Raw genomic sequence first — 23,347 nt, 5'->3', positions numbered from 1 at the left:
GCATTCCATTTTGAGTAAGAGTCTTACATATAGAATCTTGGTGATCTACCTTGATCAAGTGAAGCGGTGTCTTTGGGATTGATGTGTAGTGTGCTGAGAACCTAAGGCACTGAATGGACCAAGGAGTTGTCTTTTCATAAAGATATTGTATAATTAAAAAAAAAAAACAATAAACTCCTTAAAGGCTATTTAGACTTTGATTCTAAATCTTAAGAAGTTTGTGAACTCAGATGTGAAGTGATGATTACTTTGATGTATCATAGAGTGAGACCTATCGTCGGTCAACAAAACTCAATATGTTGGATAATCACATCTAACATTGTAGGAATACCAATTTCAAGAGGGAATCCAAATCCTTTGTTGGTAAACAAAGAGACAAGAAATTTCCCCTTGAGATAGATTTTATGGATTTTATTTTTAGAGTCTTCGGCCAAAGCATTTTGGTTGGTGAAAAGCGCTGAATGTTGCACATTCAAGCCCCTTAACTCGCATATGTTAATTTCTTAACGTTGTTATTTGTTGGATTTTGTTTTGTTTTTGTGTTTCAGAGTTTTATATGACAGATGCAAGAATTCTAGTTGAAATTGGGCTAAAAGGACACTGTGGAAGCATACTGGCAACCATGGGATCGAGCACACAAGCCAAGGGCTCGAGCGCACCAGCAGAAGGGCTTAAGGCACCTACGCTCGAGCGCCCCACCAGCTAGGCTCAAGTCCACCTGCGCTCGAGCGTATCATTGCCTAAGCTCATGCGCACTTCCCTTGGGCTCAAGCGTACTCAGGCATACAACACACAGCAATAGTCCTTTTCCACCTTGGATTGGGTTTTCAGTCTCCTACTTGGACTAAGAAACTAATCAACGATTTTCCTAGGTTTTCTAGGGATTCTAGGGCTCTCCTAATCCCTATAAATAGGCCTCTAAACATTGAAGAAAGACACACTCCTACCTAGAGCTAAAATTCAATAAATACTTCTTGAAGGCTTGAAGAGTTGAAGAGGAGTAGATCATGGTAGGAGGCCATCTCAGCAGCGTCATGAGTGGCTAAAACCCTTCGTGGGATATTAATGTAACCCTATCCAAGAACAATGGTTTGATTGTATCTTAATTTAGAGAATTTCAATTTATGCATGTTGGTTGTATAATTATGAGAGTTGCTACAATTTGATATTATTCTTAATGTTTTAAAGCAATTGTTCTTAAATTTGAAATCAATATTGGTAAAATCCTTATCTTGTCTTAGAAAGCTTTTTACCTTTATTGAACTCAAATCATTCTTATTTTTTGTGATTATGGGGATGATGATTATAAAACAGTTTTAATTGACATATGATCAAGAGGGTTAGATAGGCTATTCTTAGGGAAGACGGATCGTACTACACCCTAACTTAGTGTAATTTAGGTAGACGGTTCGTGCCAACCGAAGATGGGTTGATTGTATGTATTCTATTAAAGAATTAGATAATTCATACCTAAGGAAGACGGGTTGTACCACATCTTAGTGGTTAGGTGGACTGTCAGTGCCAAACGAAGATGGATTATAGTTATTCTTTAATAAGGTATTTTCTTGTGTATTTATAACATGCATAAAATGAATTTCTTTGATTAAATATGATTAACCATTGATGTGCGATAGTGGTGAAGTCAATACCCTACTCTCTCGCTCTTATATTTCAATTCTCTTTTACTTTTATACACTTTAGTTACAAAACAAATCAACAAACTCTTTCCTTAAGTTACTTTTAATCTTGAAGAACTTGATAACAATTCCTTGCAATCCTTGAGGTTCGACATCCTCAGTATAGCCCTATCCTACAGGGATTTGTACTATTGCGAGTGGTATTTTATTATTGATGTATTTTTGCTTTAAGAAAACCACATATGTTGGCATACCAAGATATATATATACATGTGTTTATCACATGTATGACATACAATCAGTAACTCAAGGATAAAGAGGTAGAAAATTAAGTGGCAGTATCCTAAGCCTTAATTCTGCTACAAAAGATTCATGGAGAAATCATAAGTTAAAAAGTCAAAAGGGATTAATTGTTTTAAATCAAAAATAAATCGGGCAGGATAGCAGCACTAAATCGGTTTGTCTCTCGCTCAACTGATAAATGCCTTCTCTTTTTCAAGATTCTAAAGAAGGCCTTCTCCTAGAGTCCAGAATGTGACAAAGCTTTCCATGAATTGAAGGAATATTTAGTCAGCCTGCCACTACTGAGCCAACCGGTAGAAGAGGAAGCCTTATACTTGTACTTGGCAGTATCCCCATTAGCCATAAGCTCAACCTTAATCCAGGAAGAACAAGGAGTCCAAAAGCCTGTCTACTTCGTCAGCAAAGCCCTACACGATGCCGAGGAACGATACCCATGGATCAAAAAGCTAGCTTTCACCTTGGTCACGTCCACCCGGAGATTAAGACCATATTTTCAAGTGCACACCATCAACGTACTAACTAAATATCCCTTAAGGAAAATCTTGTAAAAGCCAAACTATTAGGAAGGCTGCTCAACTGGGCCATAGAACTCGGGGAATTCGACATAGAGTTCCATCCGAGAACATCTCTAAAAGGGCAAGCCATTGCTGACTTTTTGGCCAAATTCTACGATGCCTCCGAAGAAGAAGAAGTACATCTGGGAGAAGCATGGATAGCATTTATAGATGGATCCTCAACTCGGAAATACAGCGGGGCTGGGGTTGTGCTCAAAGGACCCAGCAGTGAAGAATGCGAAGTAGCTGTGTAGTTGAAATTCACCACCACCAACAACGAAGCTAAATATGAGGCCATGTTACCAGAATGAACATGGCAAGGGAAATCGAAGTGAAAGACCTAGAGGTCAGAAGTGACTCCCAATTAGTGGTTGGGCACGTTCAGGGAGAATACGAGGCTCGGGGAAACAAAATGAAGAAGTATTTGGCGAAGGTAAAGGAGATCATGGAGTCCTTTGATAGAATAACTTTTATGAAAGTACCAAGAGACGAAAACTTGCAAGCAAAGATGTCTTAGCTCGTATGGGCTCGGCTACCGAGGAAGAAATCACAGCGGTTGACCACCAAATTTAGGAGTTAACCGAGCCCCCGATTGTCCAAGCGAATCAATTGGTGTGCAATGAAGAAAGGGGGTAATGTCCAAAATGGGGCCAGGATATATTACAATTTCTCAAGGAGGGCAAGCTGCCATCCAATAACAAGTTAGCACGAAAAATTCGCATCCAAGCAGCATGATACACGCTAGTCGACAGGGTCCTGTACCGGAGGGGTTACACCCTTCGTCTGCTCAAGTGCCTATCAAAGGATGAAGCCGCACACGTACTTAGAGAAATTCATGAAGGAGTATGTGGCAGCCACTCGGGAGGAAGAATGTTAGCTCGCAAAGCTGTCTGAGCAGGGTATTACTAGCTAGGAATGAACTGAGATTCCCATGAAATGATAAAACACTACGACAAATGCCTGTGGTTTGACAGAATGTTATCCAATCCGCCCGAGGAATTAAGCTCGGTTTCGGCCCCATGACCCTTCGCGTAATGGGGGTCGACTTAGTAGGCCGACTTCCAACTGGAAAAGGAGGATGTCTGTTTGTCGAGGTCGCTGTTGATTATTTTAGTAAGTGGGCAGAAGTCGAGGTGTTAGCCACTATAACCACTGGGAACATAAGGAATTTTCTCTGGAAAGCAGTCATTTATTGATACGGCATCCTGTATGCTTTTGTAATCGACAAAGGTAAACAATTCCATTGTGAACCTTTCCGAAGTTGGTGTGCCGAGCTTCATATCAGAGACTACTTCTTGTCTCTCGGACACCCTCAAGTCAACGGTCAGGTAGAGGCGACAAACAAAACTCTGATGAAAAGTCTAAAGAAGAAGCTCGAGGACAACAAAGGAGCATGGGTAGAAATCCTTCCAGAAGTGCTATGGTCATATAGAATGACCATCCGAACGCCAACGGGAGAAACCCCTTTCTCTCTGTCATTTTGATCCGAGGCAGTCATCCCGGTAGAAATCGGTTCAATCAGCTTCCGAGTGAAGCATTACAACCCTGAGATGAACAAAGAAGGAATGAAGTTAAGCTTGGATTTGCTCCAAGAGAAGAGGGACAATGCTCAGACAATTATGGCAGCCTATCAACAAAGAACGGCCAAATATTTCAATAAAAAAGTCAAGCCTAGACAATTCAAGACTGGGGATTGTGTCCTTCGAAAGGTTAGCATAGCCACCCGGGACCCAATGGCAGGAAAACTTGGACCAACATGGGAAGGACCGTACAAAGTCATTCGAGGTCACCAACAAGGAGCCTATTACCTACAGGATGCGGAAGGAAAGCCACTGCCGAGACCCTGGAATGCTGATCATTTGAAAAAATACTATCAGTAATTTTTCCATTTTATTATTTCTTGTAATTTCTAAATATTTCAATATAAAGTCTATTCATAAAGACTCACTTGAGTGTTAGAGAACCCTTGGTCAAAATGACCATCGGGCCCGGTGACAAATTCCCTGTTTTACAGTAGTCTAGGAAAGAAGGGAGTAAACCCTTAACGAAAAAAATCCCTCGTCTCGAAAAGAAAGGAGTAAACCCTTAACGAAAAAAATCCCTCGTTTCGAAAACAAGGGAGTAAACCCTTAAGAAAAAAAATCCCTCGTCTCGGAAACAAGGGAGTAAACCCTTAACAAAAGAAATCCAGCCAGGAAGACCGAGGATTCATCAATAAAGACATTCAAGCACGGCAAAACAAACAAACAAAGCCAAGAAGAGGATTCATCACACAACTCCAGCGAAAATCATGCCAAAAAAGCAGTATGCAACACATCAATGGAATCCAAGGTAAACGTTTCATTGAAGATTTTTTACATTACAGGAAGATTCAATTACAATAGCCACAAAAGATCAAGTCAAAACAGTTACATGAAAAATCAAGCAACAACAGACACTCAGCTACTTATAAATCCAACTATCACATTCCGGCTCTATCTGGTACTCTATGTCCGAAGAGACATTGTACAAAGAATCGCATTTGGGCAAACACCGAGGAATATGATGACCAAGAAATTTAAGGCCCTGGAAGGGCCATTGCCGTTTATATCGAAGGCTACTCTCGGTGACCTTCACTCAATCGACCATGTTTCTCAAGAGCCCTAGCCTTCCATAACCGATATTTTCTACGAAGTCTCCGGCACTTCTCCTCCTCCTTCAAAAACAATCGAGTGGAAGAGTAAATGCCAAAGGCTTTCTTCTTTCTATTTTCTTGAATACTGACAAGATAAGCCTTGAGATCCACGATTTGCTGGTTTTGAGAGTCCAACTGCCGATCTTTCTAGGCTATTTGATAGTCCTTCACCTCAATATTGGCCATCAACTTAACCAACTAATTGGAGCGGTCCGCTAAGCACTGTTCCCGTGCGTCCAACAACAAAAGCAGTTCGGCAACTTCTGCCTCAAAACCATGAGGGACACGAGAATGAAGCCGCTCAGTTGGTAAACAGGATGAAAAAGCAACATCCCCAGGAGGAGGAAAGGCGGTAAAAGCGGCTGACAACTCTATCTTCGCCAAACTCCTAGATGAAGAAGTAGAAGCCATAAAGAAAGAAATCAAAAAGAAGGAAAAATTGAAGTCAGTTAAATGAAAATACCTTACATCCAAAATGATATTTATAGTACGAAAGCCCTTGGAAAATGAAAAGTCACCCTTAAATGTGAGAAGACGTCCCGCGCAGAGTCGTCTAGGAAATCCAAATGGCGACGCACCACGTGTCCCGCCATGGAAGACCGTGCAAGATAATGATGATCTCTGAAATCTAAAACAACAGATACCAAAAGGCTAATGGAAAATTTAATGATTGAGGTTTAAAATTACATTTTAATCATCGGCCATGGAGGGTAGAACACCCCACCACAGAGTACAATAACAAAGAAATTCAAAAGGCATTCAAAGATCAAAAGGCATTCAAAGCATCCAGAAACAACAAAAGTTCAAAGACAGTTCAAATATGAATAGAGCAAAAAATCCTTATACAAACAAAAAAATAAAAAGAGATTTAAGTCTGGGGAGCTGCTCCCACATCGTCAGCATCATCATCTATGACAATCTCTAGACTGAAAGGCTCGAGGGGTAAGTTCGCTTCCAGTTGAAACCCGTGCACATTGATTTTCGGAGCATCAAGAATCAATTCTCTACCTGCATCAACCATTTCGTCAACAGCAAAAGCAGACACCTCCAAGAAGTTCGACTCCACTGTGGCAGGGTCAATGCCAAACTAATCCTGACAGATGAAAGCTGCTTATGGCAGACCATACCGGAGGAGAGGGTTGGCTTACCCCGGAGATCTTCGTGGACAAGCTGGTCCATTGTCATTACTTGGTGAGTTATCTATACTTTATTTTACGGATGTCTTTGTTGTTTTTGACGTAGTTTTCTTCTTGTGTAGTGTTCTACCCTTATCATGGGCTGGTACAACGAATTCCTGGAAGGTCAGCAAGAGTATGCTGATGAGAGAGCCACTCTTCGGGATTTAGTTCGGAAGATGACCGGCAAGAGGCCTCTGGTTCTTAGGATCTTGATTCTGAAGTGGAGAATCTTTGTCGTCTACTAGCAGAAAAGGAGAATGAGCTCTTTGAGAGCAAGCTAAGGCTTAGTGAATCAAAGTCGACCAATGTTCAACTTTAGACGCATCTAGAAGTTGCCGATTAGAAGGGCCAAGAGTTGGCGGAACGTGTCACGGAGGTTGAGTCCATAGCTGCCCGATCGGTTGCGAAAAATGTGAAATTCGCGGAGGAGCTTTCTGAGATTCGGGTTTCCAAAAAATTTTTGAGACGCTTGAGGCTCAATTATCCCAGTCAAAAGATGCTCATGAGAAGTTTGTAGGTGATTTGGAAGCTTCCCAGGCCAGGTGTGATCAATTTCTCCAAGGGTATCGCTACTGGAAGGTTAAAGCGGTCCATGATCTTGCAGAGCTGTCGTTTGTTCCCTGGCTCTGGGATTTATTGTGGGCCCACAGATTTCGTTGGGGTTTTGAGAATCATCTACAGCACATGTTGTGCAAATATATTTCACTCACAAGTTCACGAATCGATTGTAGTTTAATGGATTGCAAGTGCGAGGTCGAACCCATAGAGAATTGTATTTTTGAAAGAACAACTTATATCTAAACTAATTTTACCCTAACCTAGTTCCAAAGAAAGTTTGAATTTTGAGTTTTGAAAATTAAAGGATAAACATAAACTAAATAAAATAAGACTAAGAGATAAAATACTAAGGTTGGGAATTCACACTCATTGAATTATAACAACATACTTCCATGTTTATCAATATTAATCTGAAGTTCTCACAATTAAAATCTTAGATATGTTTTACTATTCTTCAACAGTTAATCAAAATCATCTCATGTACCCATTCATTGCACAAATTACAAAAGGAATCCAATATTAATTAAATCATCAGATGTATCCGTAAATCACAAAAGATATCAAATCTTAATTGAAACACCAAATGTATCCGTAGAACAAATCACAAGGGATATTCAATTATTTAGGCAAATAAAATCAAGCAATCAATTATGTGAAATTATCTTAAATCATCAAGTGTATCCTTGAATCACAAAAGATATCCAAGAATCACTCCACACATTGAAAAGAAGTAAAACAATTGAAATATTAAACCCAATAAAATCAGATAAATAAAGACTTACATGAAAGTATTGATGTTCTTCATTAGTGAGGCGTCATCCCCAACCTTAGTTGAGAATTTAGCTCCACATAAAAATAAAACTTAAATCTAAAGAAAACCTAAACTAAAAAGAGAAAAACTGTAGAATTTTGCTCTCTAAAATTCTATATCTTTTCTTGAATGCAAAGAAGTCTATTTATAGGATTAGGGAAGTCCTAGAAGCTCTATTAAACCTAGATAATTTGAAGGTCTCTCTCCGAGTCAAAATAGAAGTCTGAAATCAGAATAGGATTCGACTAGATTTGTGTTCTTTAATTTCGGGGCGATTTTGACATAGTAACCGTCCGAATTAGGAAAATCCTATTTCAGAATGAACTGTAGTATTTTTAGTTAGCTTTCCAATTCCGCTTGAATCACTTCAATCCGATATTTGAGCAGAAAGTTATGGTTAAAATACTGAGACATGTGCAAAATCTGAATTTGAATCCAATCCGAAATCTTATCTAATCTGAAATTTAATCCAATCTGTTCTTTAATCCGATTTAACATTTTTCTTGGATTTGGTTAAACTTAACCATATCATCTAGGTCTTCTCAAAGTATGCTTCCTTCCAAACTTTGCATTTTTCCCTATAAAGTTGTAGTTTTCTTTAATGACCTACAAAACACTAAAAACACAAAACTAACACAAAATATTAAATAACGACGCAGCTAAAGGATTAGCTAATGTGAATAAAAGTGTCCAAATATACAATATTTGGCACTTATCAAACACCTCCAAACTTACATTTTGCTAGTCCCTTAGCCAAACAAAACGAAAAAATAAAATGAAAGCAATAAACATAAATCCTCTTTCGTGGGAGTGACGATTGCATTTAGCATATGTAACAAGCCTTTTAAACCCCTAGGCATCCCTAGTGGACGAGTGAAGTCTCGTGAGGGCTTAACAGTAATGATACCCACAAACATTGTGCACTATGTTGTTATCAAGAAAGAATTTTCACATAAATCATTGTTCTTATTTGTGAGCAAGCTTAAAAAGACAAACACCTTCATCACAGTCAAAAGAAAATCCAAAATCAAATCACTTATAATCAGACAATTGAGATCTCATATGTTTTGAAAAGTGTAAAGTGTAATTAGAATACAATCATGAAGCTTTAAGTTAAAAGTCAAGACAAGTTTCATAAAATTTGTAAAAATCTCTATCAAATAAAACAACCAAGGCAAGATATGCATTTTTTTCCCTTTATTTATTTATTTATTTTTACAGGCTCTGCAATGTCTAAATCCCTTAAGCTTTCTAATTGACTCATGTAACAAGTGTTAAGCCAATAACTCCCAAGCCAGGTGGCTTTAGGGCATTAGATGTAGAACATCCCTAAGCGCTTTATTAACTTAAGTCAAAAAGGCTACGAAGCCAGACTAGCCATATCATAAATCAACACTGAACTTCACACCTTTTGATGTGAACACTCAATGCTTAATGAGGCAAGATGTCCGGTTACTCAGTGAAAAACTCAACACGATCTTTCTTTTCTTTTTCCTTTTTTTTTTTTTTTTAATTTTTTTATATCTTGCAAGCCAAGGTTGTTCATCAATAGGTCATCCAACAAAATCTCAAAAGGAGCATGCTTAAGCTCAAACATCATACCTCATAGAAAACATGCTAATGTGCTCATAAAAATTTATCTCAAAGCGAGTGAAATCTCTTTTACCCAAAAATAAGTCAAAGGACTCAGACTCCTAATGACATAATGATGTGTTCAACCCTTTAAGCAAGCTAATAAAATGCAAACCACAGTCACAGTTTAACTCAAACTTGACAAAAACACAACATAATTTTTTTTTTTTCAAATTTTTTAACACAGAAAGACAAATAAAAATAAACAAATAAGAACAAAAATAAATAATAAGAACAAAAATAAACAGACAAAAGTGTTTTTCCATACCCCAAACTTTAATTACACATTTTCCTCAATGTGTAGTATAGAAATACATTACCGGAAGTAAGGAAATCCGAGTGTGAACAAGGCCAGGGCGTCCCCCAAACTTAAACACCAAAACACCTGTCAACAAAAACTAACAGCAATATATTTTTTTTCACAGAAACAAAACTTCAAAAGATTAATTGCTATTAGAAACAAAAACAAAAATAAAAACAACATGTAATGAAAAAGCAAAGAAAGAATTTGTGGAATGAAGTGCAGAAAATAAACTGGAGGAGAAAAATTTACAGCGCTTACCCCTATCATGTGGATGTCCAACCAATCCCTACCACCCCTTCTTCTTCAAAACTTCATACCCCTTTGGAAGGATATTTCGCCATCTTATGTAGAATTTCTTGCTTCGAAGGATCTTCTTAGGAAAGTGGTTCCTAGATTTGTGTGCTTGTGTGCACAAATCCTTGAGTATCTTGATAGAAGATGGCTCTTTAAAACATTCAGGCGGTGAAGCATTGAGCTCTTTATGTGTCTCAAGAGGGACAGTGATGTAGGCAGGAGCTTCAGTACTCACTTCCATGTCACTGGGTAGATTAGGATCCGTTGGGGGCTCACTATTCTCATGGTGCTTAACTTGCTCAGGGTGCTCAACTTGCTCCTCTTTCTCTTCCTCCTCTTTGTTATCCACAATTTCCTCACTCTCAAGTGTGATGGTGACTTGGGCATGGTCATGATAAGAATTTTCAAAATCATTCTCATCAATCATGTAGTGCCTTTCAGCCATCAACTGACTTTAAAGCTCTTCTTCCTCTATTCTGTTAAAGTCAGCAACTAGATGACCAATCTGTCCTTCTATCTTGGTCATGGCCTGCTTAACTTCTTGTATGTCTCTGCTATTACCCATGTTAGAATTCCTCAGCTCCTATACGCCTTGATGGGTGAAACCTTTTATTTCTTGAAGACAACTTTCTACTTTCTTTTCTCTTGATTTGAGAGTTTGCATGAGTGCTTTCATCATGTCTTCCAGTGATGACTGCGGTGTAGGCTGTGGCTCTTGAGTAGTGGATTGATAAACAGGAGGTTGAGTTTGATGATCAAATTGCATATAGTCTAAGTGGTGCACTTCATCAAATTGGTGAGCGTAATTTCCTGTAGCCTGGGCTGACCATGAGAAATTAGAATTGTTGCTCCAGTTCGGGTTATAATAATTGGAATTTGAATCCAACCATGGACTGGAGAAGCTGGTGGTCATTTGCTCATATGGAAAATTAGAAGCTTGTCCCCATGATGGACAATCACTATAATGATGATAAGGATTGAAGCAGTATGAACATGACTTATGTGGGTAAACATTTTGAGGGTAGTTAGTAGGAGCTAGTATCCTACAACTAGGAGATGCATTAAAATCATTAAAATGAAAATTCATGCTTCCCCCTCACTTTTTAGCATGCAGATATCCACATAAAACATTAACCATTTAATTTTTTTTTTAAATAAAATAAACTAATAAAAAAAATGACTAACTAACAAAAAATAAAAAAAATAAAACTAAAATTTAAAAAACTCACAAAAAGGACCAAAAATATATTTTTGGCAAAAATCTACGGAACTGCTGCAATTGCTACCTTTGGTGTGAGTGCGCTCGATTGTGTTGATTTGTGATCGATCGCACTTGAGTGAAGATGCGGCAGTTAACGAGCTCAGGTGCGCTTGAGCTTGCTATCTTGGTCCTGAATGCGCTCGATCATAACAGGGCTGCAATCGATCGCACTAGCAGGGCTGCGGTAGAACTGTAAAACAAGCCAAGAAAAACAAAACAACAAACAACAAAAAGAATCTTTTTTTTTTTTTTTTATTAGTAGCACGAATAAAACAAAACAAATTGCAGAAAATAAAATCCTAATTATAACTAGTAGAAGAATAAAACTAATCTAGAAATAAATTGGTTTCAAAAATTAAACAATTCCCCAGCAACAGCGCTAAAAACTTGTTGTGCAAATTTATTTAACTCGCAAGTGCACGAATCGATTGTAGTTTAATGGATTGCAAGTGCGAGGTCGAACCCACAGAAAATTATATTTTTGAAAGAACAACTTATATCTAAACTAATTTTGCCCTAACCTAGTTCCAAAAAAAGTTTGAATTTTGAGTTTTGAAAATTAAAGCATAAACATAAACTAAATAAAATAAGACTAAGAGATAAAATACTAAGGTTTGGAAATTCACACTCATTGAATCATAACAACATACTTCCATGTTTATCAATATTAATCTGAAGTTCTCACAATTAAAATCTTAGATATGTTTTACTATGCTTCAACAGTTAATCAAAATCATCCCATGTATCCATTCATTGCACAAATTACAAAATGAATCCAATATCAATTAAATCATCAGATGTATCCGTAAGTCACAAAAGATATCAAATCTTAATTGAAACACCAAATGTATCCGTAGAACAAATCACAAGGGATATCCAATTATTTAGGCAAATAAAATCAAGCCATCAATTATGTGAAATTATCTTAAATCATCAAGTGTATCCTTGAATCACAAAAGATATCCAAGAATCACTCCACACATTGAAAAGAAGTAAAACAATTGAAATATTAAACCCAATAAAATCAGATAAATAAAGACTTACATAAAAATATTGATGCTCTTCATTGGTGAGGCTTCATCCCCAACCTTAGTTGGGAATTTAGCTCAACATAAAAATAAAACCTAAATCTAAATAAAACAAACTAAAAAGAGAAAAACTGTAGAATTTTCCTTGCTGGAATTCTACATATTTTCTTGAATGCAAAGAAGTCTATTTATAGGTTTAGGGAAGTCTTAAAAGCCCTATTAAACCTAGATAATTCGAAAGTCTATGTCCTAGTCAAAATAGAAGTCTAAAATCATAATAGTATTCGGCCAGATTTGTGTCCTTTAATTTTGGGGAAATTTTGGCATATTAAACGTCTGAATTAGGGAAATCTTATTTCATAATGAACTGTAGTATTTTGAGTTAGCTTTCCAATGCCACTTGAATCACTTCAATTCGATATTTGAGCAGAAAGTTATGGTCAAAATACTGAGAAATGTGCAGAATCTAAATTTGAATCCAATCCGAAATCTTATCCAATTTGAAATTTAATCCAATATGATCTTTAATCTTATTTAACCTTTTTCTTGGATTTGGTTAAACTTAACCACATCATCTAGGTCTTCTCAAAATATGCTTTCTTCCAAACGTCGCATTTTTTTCCTTTAAAGCTGTAATTTTTCTTTAATGACCTACAAAACGCTAAAAATACAAAACTAACACAAAATATTAAATAACGACACAGCTAAAGGATTAACTTATATAAATAAAGAGGTCCAAATATGCAATATTTGACACTTATCAGCAGACAAAGGGTTCCCTTCCAAACCTGATGCCAATGACCTAATTATTGATAAATTCTTTCCAAAATGCCCCCTAAGTGACTGCCCTCATTACACGGGAGCTTGGATGGATGGTTCAGTCAGGAGGTCCATAGGTTTACCCTTAGGAGAAGCCGAAACGCAAGTCTCATTTTGAGTGGCCACTGGCTCTCCTAGCTCCCGAGGCCACGCATCCAAAGGAACTACATGAAAGGGACCGACATCCACTGAAAAGGGAGCGGGCTTCGGAGTTTCATTCGAATTCCAAGGAGGTCAAAAGGTTACTGGAACAGAATCGGACCGAACGGAAGACAACACGTCCAGGAGATCCCTCGATTTTTCCACGCGCCCTTTCTTTGAAAGTGGCTCCAAGAGCACTTTGCCCTTGTCAGCTTTTTTCTTGGACACCGACGGGTCAGCCTCAGACACTGGAACTAACGAAACAGACCTTGAACCTAGGGGCACGATGACTTAGAAGCCAAGTCCGAATCTCTTGGAGCTGGAATAGCAACAACAATCAGCTTGCCCGAAGAGGAGACATTCTTGTGTGCTCAACTCTGTTTGCTTGGAGGCCGAGCAGGCAACTTCGGAACCATTTTGTTGCTAGTTGGATTTGGTCTCTTAGGATTTTCCTGGCAATCCCAAACAGCCTTGTCCTTCGGAATCTGGTACCCCAGACGTTCACAAAGAGTGGAATCAGTAACAATGTTACCAAAAAGCATCCAGTCCGCATTCTCGAGAAGCTGAGAATACTCCAAGATGTAACCAACTCGGCCTTGCTACTCCAAGTTTAGCGTAGGGCACTCCTTCCCTACCAAGGAAACGAAAATAATGACGTGTAAAGTAGAACAAAGAAAAAGAGAGGAAAAATTGAGAACACTTACAGCTCTCTCAGGAGACACCCCACTCTCAGAGAACGAAATGCTGCAGGGGTAGAGCCTCAGACGTCGATGCCTCCCAAGCTCCAGATACATAAAAGAACTGCTCCGCCCAATGCTTTTTGTTGGAGTATGTCTTTCCGAGCTCGATAAATTGGTTCTTCCCGCAAACCATGAAAGTTATCGTCTCGGAAGTAAAGTAGAAATGAGGCCCATATATGTTTAGAAATGCTAGGATCAACAGGGGCTTCCCCAGAAATACGGAAGGCCACAACAGAAGCGTAGCCATAAAATATCGCCAATCATTTTGCATCAGCTATACAGGAGCTACCCCCAAAAAAGATAGCATCTCCCTCACTATAGGAGAAAAGGGCAGACGTACCTCTGCCATAAACATAAGCTCATGAACGCATATGTCGCTAGGACCACCAACCATCCCAGTAGAGCCATCTGGGAAATGTAGAAAAGCCGATGAAGGAATGTCATGATTATGGCGGAGCACACTCTCATCCTCCACTGAGAAATAGGATCTTTGCTGACGCGAAATGTCCAGGTGCAAGGATGAAGGAGACGCTTCACCAACCGGACGCACTCTGGTGGAAAAACCGCATGAACGGCAAATAAGAGGAATCTCCGGTGACTCCTCGTCGATGTTGTGCAAATTTATTTAACTGTGCATGAATCATTTGTAGTTTAATGGATTGCTAGTACGAGATCGAACCCACAGAGAATTGTATTTTTCAAATATCAACTTATATCTAAACTAATTTTACCCTAGCCTAGTTCCAAAAGGGTTTTGATTTTGGTTTTGCAAATTAAAAGACTAAACATAAACTAAATAAACTAAGTAAATCAATAAATAAAGGCACTAAGGATGCGGAATCTACACTTACCAAATCATAACAACATATTTTATATTCATCAATATTAATTTGAAATTCTCACAATTTAAATCTTATGTATGTTTTACTATGCTTAAAAGAATTAATCAAAACCATCCCATGTATCCATTCATTGCCCAAATCACAAAAGAAATCTAATATCAATCAAATCATCGGATGTATCCATAAATCACAAAAGATATCCATTCTTAATTGAGACACCAAATGTATCCATAGAACAAATCACAAGGGATATCCAATTCGTATGAGCTAAAATCCAAGCAATCAATTATGTGAAATTATCCGAAATCATCAAGTGTATCCTTGAATCACAACAAGATATCCAAGAATCATGCCACATATTGAAAAGAAGTAAAACAATTGAAATAATAAACCAATAAAATCATAATAATAAAAACTTATAATAAAGCGATGTTATTTTTCATCGGTGAGGCTTCATCCCCAATCTTAGTTGAGAATTTAGCTCCACATGACTATGAAACTAAAACCCAAACCCAAACCTAAAGAAAAGCTAAACTAAAAGAAAAGCTGTGGATTACATTCTGTCTCCAAAATTGTATCCCAAAACTACTCTATGAAATTCTATATATTTTCTTGAATGCAAAGAGGTCTATTTATACGCGTAGGAAAGTTCTAGAAGCCCTATTAAACCTAGATAATTCGGAGGTATATCTCCCAGTCAAAATAGAAGTCTGAAATCAGAATAAGATTTGTCCAGATTTGTGTTCTTTTATTGCGGGGCGATTTTGGCATAGTAACTGTCCGAATTAGGAAAATCCTATTTTACAATGAACTGTAGTATTTTGAGTTAGGTTTCCAATGCCACTTGAATTACTTCTTTATGATAATTGAACGAAAAGTTATGATCAAAATACTAAGACATATGCAGAATCTGAATTTGAATCAAATCTGAAATTTTATCCAATCTGAACTTTAATTAAATCTGATCTTCAATCCGATTTAACCTTTTCTTGGATTTGGTTAAACTTAACCACATTATCTAGGTCTTCTCAAAGTATGCTTTCTTCCAAACTTGCATTTTTCTCTTTAAAGCTGTAGTTTTTCTTCAAAGACGTACAAAATACTAAAAACACAAAACTAACACAAAATATTAAATAACAACATAGCTAAAGGATTAACTAATATAAATAAAGGGATCCAAGTATGCAATATTTGGCACTTATCAAACACCCCCAAACTTACATTTTGCTAGTCCCTTAACAAAACAAAACGAAAAATACAATGAAAGCAAGAAACATAAATCATCTTTTGTGGGAGAGACGATTGCATTTAGCATATGCAACAAGCCTTTTAAACTTTTAGGCATCCATAGTGGACGAATGAAATCTCGTGAGGGCTTAACAGGAATGATACCTACAAACATTGTGCACTAAGTTGTTCACAAGAAAGAATTTTCACATAAATCAAGGTTCTTATTCATGAGTAAGCTTAAAAAGACAAACACCTTCATCACAATCAATAGGAAATCCAAAATCAATTCACTCATAAATGGAAAATTTAGACCTCATATGTTCTGAAAAGTGTAAAGTGTAATTAGCATACAATCATAAAGCTTTCAATTTAAACTCAAGATAAGTTCCATAAAATTTGTAAAAATCTCTATCAAATGAGACAACCAAAGTAAGATATGCATTTTTTTCTCCTTCTCTCTCTCTCTCTCTCTCTCTTTTTTTACAGGCTCTGCAATGTCTAACTCCCTTAAGCTTTCTAATTGACCCATGTAACAAGTGTTAGGCCAATGACTCCCAAGCCAAATGGCTTTAGGGCACTAGATATAGAACATCCCTAAGGGCTTATTAACTTAAGTCAAAAAGGCTACGAAGCTAGACTAGCCACATCATAAATTAACACTGAACTTTACACATTTTGACGCAAACACTCAATGCTTAATGAGGCAAGAGGTCCAGTTACTCAGTGGAAAACTCAACATGATCTTTCTTTTCTTTTTCCTTCTATATATATATATATATATATATATATATATATATATCTTGCAAGCCAATGGTTATTAATCAATAGGTCATCCAACAAATCTCAAATAGAACAAACTTAAGCTCAAACATCATACCTTACAGAAAACATGCTAATGTGCTCATAAAAATTTCTCTCAAAACAAATGAAATATCTTTTACCAAAAAATAAGTCAAAGGACTCACACTCCTAATGACATAATGATGTATTCAACATTTTAAGCAAGCTAATGAAATGCAAATCATAATTACAGTTTAACTCAAACATGACAACAACATAGCACATTTTTTTTTTCACATTTTTTAACACAAAATGACAAATAAAAATAAACAAAGAAGAACAAAAATAAACAGACAAAGTGTTTTTTCATACCCTCAAACTTGAATTACACATTGCCCTCAATGTGTAGTATAGAAATACATTATCAGAAATAAGAAAATCTGAGTGTGAACAAGGCTAGGGCGTCCCCTAAACTTATCAACAAAAGCTAACAGCAATATTTTTTTTCACAGAAACAAAACATGAAAAGATTAATTGCTGTTAGAAACAAAAACAAATAAAAAGAAATGCAATATAATGAAGAAGGAAAGAAAGAATTTGTAGAGTGAAGTGCAGAAAATAAACTGGAGGAGAAAACTTTACAGCAGTTCCCCTTATCATACGGATGTCCAACTAATCCCTTCCACCCCTTCTTCAAAACTTTATACCCCTCTGGAAGGATGTTTTGCCATCTTATGTATAATTGCTTGCTTTGAAGGATCTTCTTAGGAAAGTGGTTCCTAAATTTGTGTTCTAGTGTGCACAAGTCCTTGAGTATCTTGACATAAGATGGCTCTTTGAAACATTTAGGCGATGAAGCTTTGGGCTTTTGATATGTCTCAAGAAGGACAATGATGCAGGCATGAGCTTCAGTACTCACTTCCATGTCATTGGGCAAATCATGATTTGTTGGGGGCTCACTGTTCTCATGGTGCTCAACTTGCTCAGGGTGCTCAACTTCTTCTTCTTTTTCTTCCTCTTCAATGGTGCTCAACTTGCTCTGCATGCTCCTCTTTGTTATCCACAATTTCCTTCTCATCAACCATGTAGTGTAAAATGAATGGACATTCGCTTTGGTGGTGAGTAGAATTACAACAGTATTCACAAAATAGAGATAGTCCCCACTTACGTATAGTTTTGATATAGGCCGACCTAACTGCCTTGAGTTCCGCTATTCTCCTTTTTAAGTCATCAATGTGAGCAGTTGGACAAAATTGAAATACCTCATCTTTAGGAAGATAATTTCTTGTTGGACTTTCCTCTCTTTGAAAGTTGGTGGTATCTTGGACATGCTCATGTTAAGAATTTCCGGACTCATCCTCATCAATCATGTGGTGTCCTTTAGCCTTCAATTGACTTTGAAACTCTTCTTCCTTATTGTTATCCTCTATGCTCTCATTGTCCCAATATTGAGTCATTGGGTCAAGTTGATGTTCAGATGGGTGTTAATTTTCACATTGGCCAATCCATTCTTCCATCCCTGTGGTAGCATGAGTATTGGCATCTTTGTGCTCTTGACGTAGTTCTTGTAGGGTTTATTTGGTGAAATATTTTAACACTTGTATAGCTTGGGAGTTGGAATTCTTGAGCTCTTGTATAACTTGGGAGTTGGAATTAGCTTGGGAGTTGGACTGGTCGACTTTTTCTATTAATGTTTCCATCATGTCTTCCACTGATAATTGTGGTGCAGGCTGTGGCACTTAAGTGGTGGACTGATAAACAGGCGGTTGAGCTTGATGATCGAACTGCAGATATTCTTAATGGTGCAATTCATCAAATTGGTGACCATAATTTCCTGTAGCCTAAGCTGACCATCAGAAATTAGATTGATTGCTCCAGTTCGGGTTGTAATAATTAGAATTTGAATCAAACCTTGGACTGGAAAAACTAGTGTTCATTTGCTCATATGAAAAATTAGAAGCTTGTCCCCATGATGGACAATCACTATAATGATGATAAGGATTGGAGTAGTATGAACAAGGCTTATGTTGGTAAAAATTTTGAGGGTAGTTGGTAGGCGCTGGTGTCCTATAACTAGGAGAGGCATTAAAATCATTAAAATGAAAATTCATGCTTCCCCCTCTCTTTTTAGCATGCAAATATCCCACATAAAACATTAACCATTTTTTTTAAAACAAAATAAACTAAAAAAAAAAAAAAAAAAAAAACAACAACAACAACAACTAACTAACAAAAAATAAAATAAAACTAAAATTTAAAAACTCACAAAAAGACAAAAAATAAATTTTTGGCAAAGATCCACGAAACTGCTACAATTGCTACCTTTGCTGTGAGTGCGCTCGATTGCACTTGAGTGAAGATGCGGCAATTAACGAGCGCAGGTGCGCTTGAGCTTTCTGTCTTGGCCCTGAGTGAGCTCGATCGTAGTAGGGCTGCGATCGATCACATTAGCAGAGGTGTGCGGATGGTGCTGCGGCAGAACTGTAAAACAAGCCAAAAAAATAACAAAACAAAAAACAATAAGAAAAATCATTTTTTTTTATTAGTAAAACAAATAAAACAAAACAAATTGCAGAAAAATAAAATCCTACTTATAACTAGTAGAAGAATAAAACTATTCTAGAAATAAATTGGTTTAAAAAATTGAACAATTCTCCAGCAACGGCGCCAAAAACTTGTTGTGCAAATTTATTTAACTCCCAAGTGCACGAATCGTTTATAGTTTAATGGATTGCAAGTGAGAGGTCGAACCCACAGAGTATTGTATTTTTGAAAGATCAACTTATATCTAAATCAATTTTATCCTAACGTAGTTCCAAAAGGGTTTTGATTTTGGTTTTGAAAATTAAAGACTAAACATAAACTAAATAAACTAAGTAAATCAATAGATAAAGGCACTAAGGATGTGGAATCTACACCCACCAAATCATAACAACATATTTTATATTCATCAATACTAATCCGAAGTTCTCACAATTTAAATCTTATGTATGTTTTATTATACTTTAAAGAATTAATCAAAATCATCTCATGTATCCATTCATTGACCAAATCATAAAAGGAATCCAATATCAATTAAATTATCAGATGTATCTATAAATCACAAAAGATATCCAATCTTAATTGAAACACCAAATGTATCCATACAACAAATTACAAGGAATATCCAATTTTTATGAGTTAAAAACCAGGCAATCAATTATGTGAAATTATCCTAAATCATCAAGTGTATCATTGAATCACAACAAGATATCGAAGAATTATGTTACATATTGAAAAGATGTAAAACAATTGAAATAATAAACTAATAAAATCGGAATAATAAAAGCTTACAATAAAGTGATGTTGTTCTTCATCGGTGAGGCTTCATCCCCAACCTTAGTTGAGAATTAGCTCCACATGACTATGAAACTAAAACCAAAACCTAAACCTAAAGAAAAACTAAACTAAAAGAAAAGCTGTGGATTACATTCTATCTCCAAAATTGTATCCCGAAACTAGTTTCTAGAATTCTATATATTTTCTTGAACGCAAAGAGGTCTATTTATAGGCCTGGAAAAGTCCTAGAAGCCCTATTAAACCTAGATAATTCGGAGGTCTGTCTCCTAGTCAAAATAGAAGTCTGAAATTGAAATAGGATTTGTCCAGATTTGTGTCCTTTTATTGCGGGGCGATTTTGGCATAGTAACCGTCCGAATTAATCCCATTTCACAATGAACTATAGTATTTTGAGTTAGCTTTCCAATGCCGCTTGAATCACTTCAATCTAATATTTGAGCGGAAAGTTATGGTCAAAATACTGAGACACGTGTAGAATCTGAATTTGAATCCAATCCGAAATTTTATCCAATCTGGACTTTAATCAAATCTGATCTTTAATCTGAGTTAACATTTTCTTGGATTTGGTTAAACTTAACCACATCATCTAGGTCTTCTCAAAGTATTCTTTCTTCCAAACTTTGCATTTTTCTCTTTAAAGCTGTAGTTTTTCTTCAACAACCTACAAAATACTAAAAACACAAAACTAACACAAAATAGTAAATAATGACACAGCTAAAGGATTAACTAATGCAAATAAAGAGGTCCAAGTATGTAATATTTGGTACTTATCAGTCGACGACTTCGCTAGCTTGTGTTGGAAGCTTTTGAGAAGACATGATCATTGGAAAAATCAAAACGCACTAAGCTCCGGTAAGATGAATGGAGATCTAGAAGACGTAAACAATGAAGGTCGACGGCGAAATCTTTATAGAATCGGAGACCTCGAACAAGGCGTAGGGCATTTAATACTGGGACATCATGAGCCTGCTGCAGCTAGGCCTAAACCAAAGAGACTTGAGACATTTTTCCTTTCGAAAACGCAACCAAAGGCGCCATTCACAAGTTGACACCTGTTTTGTCAATTCTCGAATCACGTCCAGGAGAACACGTGGACAAACGAAGGCGCATTTACGTGGATGGAGACAAAAGATTTGAAAAACAGTAAGATTGCAACAGATCGTGGGATATCCAGAACATGCAGGTATCCGGTTCCATAAATGGTTAAAACGCCAAGAACAATGGCTACACGGAACCAAGTAGGGAAGAGCATTTGAACGGTCTATAAGAAGATCGAAAGTTTGAATTCTTTCCTCCCGAAGTCTCGGTAGAAGGAATTTGGGGGGTAATTGTTGCACATAAACCCATCACTTGCATCGATGGGTCAAAGGCCCAACGTCCCAAGAAAGCCCGATACATCCGAATGGGCTCTATGAAAACAACCTAGCATAAAACAATGGATACAACATTGTTTCCAACACTCTCAGATGACCGAAGACCGACTATTCTATCACAATGAATCTCCTACACTTAACATCCAAATGCATCCATCACAGTCACGACACAACTCAGCCATATGAACAGCTCACACATAGCAAGATCATCGGAACGGTTATGATTTTGCTCTTAAAAGACTCTTGACAATTACGCACCGTCCTTGGAATCCTATCAATACATGTAAAGGCCTATTGCCAATCATAGTGACGGAAGGCACGAGTATTAACTCTGCTGGCCGTTACGCCCAAATCGCGGATCCTTCGCTCGGTCATCATAGCCACCTCCGCATGATCAACTATAAAAGACCTCATCTCAGAGGTACACAGGACAATTCTAAGATACATACTGAGTTTACATAAATACTGATTTAAGCATCGGAGGAGGAACCGCCGGCCACCGCCCGGCGCATTCTCTTAACATGTGTTTTAATTTTGCAGATCTGACAAGAAACGCGAGGAAGAAAGGAGTGGCTTGGAGGCTTGGATCCCCTTAAATCCATTGTACTGAAAACTGTACCAACACATACATTTTTTTTTTTTTTTTTTTTCGACGTACTCTTTTCTTTTTGGCGGTGTGGGGGTAGCGCTGTGGCTGTGTACTCTTCTTATTCGATTTCTTTCGTTGGAGTACGTTGATGCACCGCCAGTATAGCATTAGTTTAAATGCGCTAACATTATTTAGGGCATTATAAAAACTCCAATAATAAAAAATCGTGGACAAATTTATTGGCTGTAGTACATTCCAGATTTATATTATATCTTTGTGTTTTTTAAAGGTCTAATTGCAAAATTTGGCACGAGGTGTTTTATCCAAAATTTAATTTTTTCGAATTCCAAGCTTAAAAGTGACTGTGATTATAAAATAAAAGGTATTTGTATAATAAGTCCTTCAGTCAATTCTGCAAAATTTTTAAATTCTTAATTTTTTTTTTTTTTTTTTGAAAATTTACTCTCTAGCTCAATGGAAATGACAATAAAATTCTTGCCGTCAAAATTTTTTAATAGCCATTAATCAAATTCAAAACGCACAATTTCATCTCATTAAAATATTAAAATAAATCTAAAAATTAAAAAAAATGTGGCCAAGGGTGGCAATGCCACCCCTGGCCACCCCCAACCCCTATGGGGTGGCCACAAGCCACCTCAAGGGTGGGCAACCCACCCCTAGCCACCCATGGAGTGGCCACGAGCCACCCCAAACTAGCTGGGGGTGTTCGCAACCACCCCAAGGGTGGGTCATGGGGTGGCCAGGGGTAGCAGCGCCACCCCCGGCCACCCCTTAATTTTGTTTTTTTTTTTTAAAATTTTTAGATTTATTTTAAAATTAAATTAATAAAAATTTAATATTTTAATGATGTGAAACAATGCGTTTTAAATTTGATTAACGTTTGTTAAAAATTTTTGACAACAGGAATTTTATCGTCATTTCTATTGACTTAGGGAGTGAACTTTCAAAAAAAAAAAAGACTTAGGAATTTAAAAATTTTAGAGTGTTGACTTAGGGACTTATTATACAAATACCCTAAAATAAAATATAAAAAAGTAAAATGAAATGTTTACTTCTTGCCTTTTTTTTCTTTTTTTTGCAATTGATTAGTCCAAGAAGAAGCAGAGCAAATTTCATTTTTAGTGAATAAAACAATAAGCATTGGGTTGTAGAATCAAAATTGATCGTAGGTGATACTTGATAGCAGTAATTATTTAAAATAAGTATGAGAAATGTAATGATTTTTCTTTCTTTTTTTTT

Source organism: Corylus avellana, chromosome ca3 (assembly GCF_901000735.1).
Source record: "Corylus avellana chromosome ca3, CavTom2PMs-1.0".
Classification (NCBI taxonomy): Eukaryota; Viridiplantae; Streptophyta; class Magnoliopsida; order Fagales; family Betulaceae; genus Corylus; species Corylus avellana.
This window is presented reverse-complemented; position numbering follows the sequence as displayed.